We start from the raw sequence: 6,000 nt of genomic DNA, 5'->3' as shown, positions 1-6,000 counted from the left end.
ACCGCCAGAACATGACAACTTCCGATCCCGTGCTCCCTCAGGCGACGTCTGGTGTCTGTGGAGTGCACGGGAGATGCAAATTCTTGCGTGATGGTTACCACTGCTTTCTTGGAGTTTGATCTGGATGCTGCAACGATTTGTTCGTCGTGTTGTCGTGTTGTTACATGTGGTCGTCCTCTCCTTGGTCTATTTGCCAATGTCCCCATCTTCCTTCCTGCCATCTTAATATCCACCTTTATTTGGGCTGTGCGTGTTGACACTCCAATGCTGACGGCAGTATTCTCGTGTCGGAACACCAAACGCTGCCAAGCCACAATCACCAATGATCCGCCCTCTTTGAGTTATATGCTCAACAGAGTTGTCTTTGTTTGCCGCCGCCATCCCTACAAACATTGCCATAGTAAGTATATAATACATAGTATATAATATATAGTATATAATATATACAATATATAGATTATAGTGCACAAAACATATGTGTTATAACAGTTATTTCCAACCATATAGATAAACACACCGACTGGGACTAACACTTACCTAAGTGTAGATAATGTAATTAACTGAATAAAAACCTCCACAAAAGGCTGCAAACACACAACTGTGAAGACCACGGGCGTTATACAGATCGTGTATGGCTGTGTGTAAACTCGTTACCTCGTATAAAAACAAGGATTCTTAAAGCAAACGATAGTAACAGTCATTAACCAGATATACGAAGACGATTTTTCCTCAGTTCGGCACCAAATTTCTCTCATACTTTTTCTTTTTCTTATTATTACTTCAACCTCCTTCAAATTTTACCAACTCTCTCCCACCTTGCTATCCAACCTCTTATTCTCCTTTCACTGTCATGATTTCTGGGAAGGAATACCATGCTGGGATTGGAACATTTTTTGTTCGAAACCAATTGTGGGAGCTGGTGTGGCTAACCAAATACCCGAGTGTTTGGACCATAAGAAGTCAGTATCTTTTTATTGGCATGCTGAACTAGCTCAGTACCAAAATTGTCCCTCGCATGATTAAAGTGGGAACGATTGTGTTCCTGAAATGCTCTCAGTCCTATCAAGCAGGTTGACTTACACTTGGGCCACTCTAATGATGGTGATACTACCATCCCTTCAGGATAGGGTATGGAGTGGACATTCGGGAGTCAGCTCTCACTGGTGTCATTGGTAGTGAAATTAATTTCATGGAAGGTTAATGAGGTTTCTTTTAAGGTGACAGCCAGTCTGAAAATTTTTCTTCTCTAAATATTCCTCCCCCCAACCACCCTTGCCCCGCCCCCCCCCCCCAAAAAAAAAAAAAAAACTAATATTGATGATGTTTCCTCTACCCCTGGATCCTATGGCGAACCCCAGATACTGTTGACGACCTCTGCCAACATGAGTAAGGAAAACCCTGTTGACGACCTCTGCCAACATGAGTAAGGAAAACCCTGTTGACGACCTCTGCCAACATGAGTAAGGAAAACCCTGTTGACGACCTCTGCCAACATGAGTAAGTGAAACCCTGTTGACAACCTCTGCCAACATGAGTAAGGAAAACCCTGTTGACAACCTCTGCCAACATGAGTAAGGAAAAACCCTGTTGACAACCTCTGCCAACATGAGTAAGGAAAACCCTGTTGACGACCTCTGCCAACATGAGTAAGGGAAACCCTGTTGACAACCTCTGCCAACATGAGTAAGGAAAACCCTGTTAACGACCTCTGCCAACATGAGTAAGGAAAACCCTGTTGACAACCTCTGCCAACATGAGTAAGGAAAACCCTGTTGACGACCTCTGCCAACATGAGTAAGGAAAACCCTGTTGACGACCTCTGCCAACATGAGTAAGGAAAACCCTGTTGACGACCTCTGCCAACATGAGTAAGGGAAACCCTGTTGACGACCTAGGCAAACAGGATCACTCCACCTAGAAACAAAAAATTGATACCAACCCACAAGGAAATTTAAAACGCTATGGCGATAATATACTAATAAAAGCTGGCAATGAGACTCAAGCAGTATTATTAAATATTTTTACATCCTCTTCTTCGGATAATATTCTGAGTGTCTTTCCCCACCACACCCTCAAACATGCAAAGGGAATAATTTATTGTGGTGATCTCTGTGAGTTTTCAGAAGAGGCCCATACTGAAGAGGTTCCCTCCTACTGTTAAAAAACTAACAGGAAATAGCAATGCCATCTCATTGGTGTTTTCCACACCATATCTCCCTGACTACATTAAAATTAGACACTTAAACATCCATGTCAAAAAATTTCACCCAAGGCCCATGCAGTGTTATAGGGGCTATGATTTTGGCCATGTCAGTGTCAGATGCACCAACGAGAAAAGATGTTTGAACTGCTCAGTTTCATGATCTCTCTTCTGAATGCATAAGAGAAATTTTATTTCCATTGTAAGGGAGTTCATTCTCCGAACTCTAGACAATGTCACCAATATAAATGAACAGGGCTCTAGTTGAAACAGCTAATAATGAGCATATTACCTTTGAAGCCGCCAGGAAAAAACTCTTGGGAAATAATAATACCAGAGAAACAACGTATTCAAGTATTTTATCCAGTCCTCGTGATTCGACTGATGGTTCAAAAACGGTGCTTTCTTCCACAAGACCTAATTTGCAGAATCATAGCCTCTCCAATTCTTATTCATCAAGTCACCCTGGACCATATTATTCTTGTACTAATACAGCTACGCCTCATTATTCATTTAAGCATAAGTATACCAATAGAATAAATGAAAATGCAAAAAGCAATGACACTCAAAACGCTAAAAATAAACAAGAAACTCTTACGCCAATACAAAACAGATTTGGGATACTCACCACTAAGGAAACTCCCAAAGATATAGAAGATCTCTCCGAAGTGGATATGGTTGATCTTGAACCCCCAAAATCTAACCCTGAGAGAATAAAAACGGGTCTTTGAAAATGCAACCCTTCCGAAATAAAATTTTAAAAATCTTATAAAGAAGGATGTTTGGGTGAACCTGAAGAGGTTTCTTCTAATGTTATTATGGAGGAAGATTTGTTGGTTGAAGTACCAAATCGACTTGTTGAAGAAACAGATACATTGCCTCAACCCCAAGTCACTGAATCTGAACTCAATATAACAATTAGTGAAGCCATTAAACATGTGGTAAAAAGGTCGAGGCCCATAAGAATCCTTCTGATACGCAAGTAATTGAAGAAAATCCAATTACCAATGCACCCCTTGAAGAAATAAATCTTTCTCTAGTTGTAGGCATAACTGGGAAATCAATGATTTTTCACAAAACATCCGAGAATAAAACTGCCCACAAAATCTCTTGCAATTGCAATGATTGCTTCTTATCTGTAATTAATTATATTAAGAACATGAATATACTCAAAATTAATAATTTCATCGATAACTTTGTCAAAAATAAAAAAATAGAATAAAAACCAACATGGTAAACTAGAAACACACAATAGTGGTTGTATGTGTGTTGATCATCTTATAAAGAAGCGTGCAACAGGCACTGTTCATCTTGAAAAATTTATAGGAAAAATCTAACCATAATCCAAATGATAATAAAGCAAATCATAATCAAAGTAAACATCAGGAAGTGATATTCAAAGAATCGAAACCTAACAAAAAAGTAATGTAGCGCAGTTAAACAGAAACTCTGATTCATTAGGAAATGCGATATATATTCATAACAAAGTAACTTACGATGCCATGATAATTAAAACTTTAGAGTTTCAATTATCTGGATTTGAATTACATCTGAATGATAACACCTTTAATATTTACAATATGTATAATCAACCTTCTTGCATCTATGATCTGTAAAATTTACCCAAAGATTTGCCAGATATGCAAGAGGATTTCATATTAACTGGGAGACTTCAACGCCCGCAATCCCCTTTGGGACACGAACTGTGTTAGTGTTGGTACAAATGGTTCCAAGATTGAACAAATAATAAATGATCATGACCTCTGTATATTAAACGAGGGAGATATGAGCACTTGCTATTCAAAAACTCATGGAACATATTCATCAACAGATGTAACTCTGTTCCAACAATATAATTGATAGGTTTGAATGAAACGTCCTAGAAGACCTATATGGCAGTGACCATATCCCTATATTGATAACCATGTTGGGACATACACCAACTACTCGTATTCAACGTTATAATACAAATAAAGCTGAGACTGGGATAAGTTTCAATTTTATACGGGTCAAATGCCTCCCATCCATTATTCACAAGATCAGGATGAAACAAATGATTTCCTCGAAAACTTCATCACAAAAGCAGCTGCCAAATCTATGCCCTGACGGATGCCCGACCAATGAGACACTCGGTTCCTTGGTGGTCAGAGTCTTTAACCCAATTAATGAATGAAACGCATGCAATTAGATGAAAATTAGAAACCTTAGAAAAAAGATTTAAAAATTTTAGTACTGGTCCCCTAATGGTGGGAAATACCATAAACAAATTCGTTGATATAGCCATAGAAATCAGTATTATGACACAATATCTTAATAAGATATCTGCTAAATTCAGAGATGAACCAATAAAATGGAAAATAAATTCGTGGCAAAAATATGTATCCAGTCTATTAGAAACTACTTCAGTGCAACAAGTGTGGCAGAAATTTAGAGAAATTAATGGCTCGTATAGCAGACCTGCCAGACATGTATTAATGCATAATGGCTCGCTAATTCATGATATACAGGCAATCTCAAATGTTATTGGACGCAGTATTGAAAACATAAGCAGAATAAATAATTTGGATGCCCACTTTCTTTCCATTAAAAGAAAAGATGAAGCTATTCTATTGAATTTTGATACAGTGGAAGATATCTTCTACAATAAAAGATTTATAACAGAGGAAATGAAATTTGCATTATCAAATTGTAGTTCAACGGCCCCTGGTAAAGATAATATAAATTTTGATATGATAAAAAATCTAGCCCCTTTGGCTCAGGCCTATCTATTAGATTTTCATAATCATCTTTGCACACAACATCTATTTCCAAAGGCATGGAAATTACTGGAAAAAATGGCAAATTAGAGATTTAACCGGCATTTACGTAGTGACAACATTTCATCAGCTTCAAAATTTGGCTCTCAAACAGAATGATCCACCTTGGACTCTCTATCACACTTGGAAAATTATATCCGTAGAGGTTTTGAACGAAAGCAAATCACAGTAGCCATATTTTTTGACGTTCAGAAGGCATAAGATACTATTTGGAGGCATTCAATACTAAAATCCTTACATCACAACAGTTTTCGAGGACACCTTCCCATTTTTATTAGAACTTTTGTTAGTGGAAGAACATCCAAACTCGCATAGACAATATTTATTCAGAATCTTTCAACTTAGATTGTGGAGTACCCCAGGGTAGTGCCTTAAGTGGAACTATTTTTGTATTAGGAGGTCATGGCATAGTTGCTCAAATGCCACAGGAAGTGAAAAGTAGTCTGTATGTGGACGACTTTGCAATATAGAACTCGTTAAATAATCTTCGTCACTTATAAAGAATTCTGAATAACGCTACTCGTAAAATACAAGTTTGGACTGCTTCTGTTGGTTTCAGACTTTCAGCTGAAAAAAGTCCAGCAATAATGTTCTACAAGAATAGCAGATGGAAGCAAAACCAGGATATAAAATTCACATTGGGCGACGCTCAAAACCACTTCCAGGATAAGGTAAAATTTTTGGGACTAATATTCGATACCTACCTCAATTGGAAAGCGCACATATCATATATCAATTTAAATTTAATAATGCTCTCAACCTAATGATGAAGTTGTCTCATACAATACGGGGAGCAAAGAGATCAACTCTACTGATGATCTATAAAGCATTAGTTTTATCTAGAATAGATTACGGTAGCCCAATATATGGATCAGGATCTAAAGCTACCTTAAAGTCTTTAGATCAAATATATACTCGAAGCCTTAGTCTTTGTAGTGGAGCATTTAGATCTTCCCCTAATATCTCAGTCTTATGTGAAAGTGG

This window comes from Macrobrachium nipponense, chromosome 23 (genome assembly GCF_015104395.2).
Source record: "Macrobrachium nipponense isolate FS-2020 chromosome 23, ASM1510439v2, whole genome shotgun sequence".
Taxonomy (NCBI): Eukaryota; Metazoa; Arthropoda; class Malacostraca; order Decapoda; family Palaemonidae; genus Macrobrachium; species Macrobrachium nipponense.
This window is presented reverse-complemented; position numbering follows the sequence as displayed.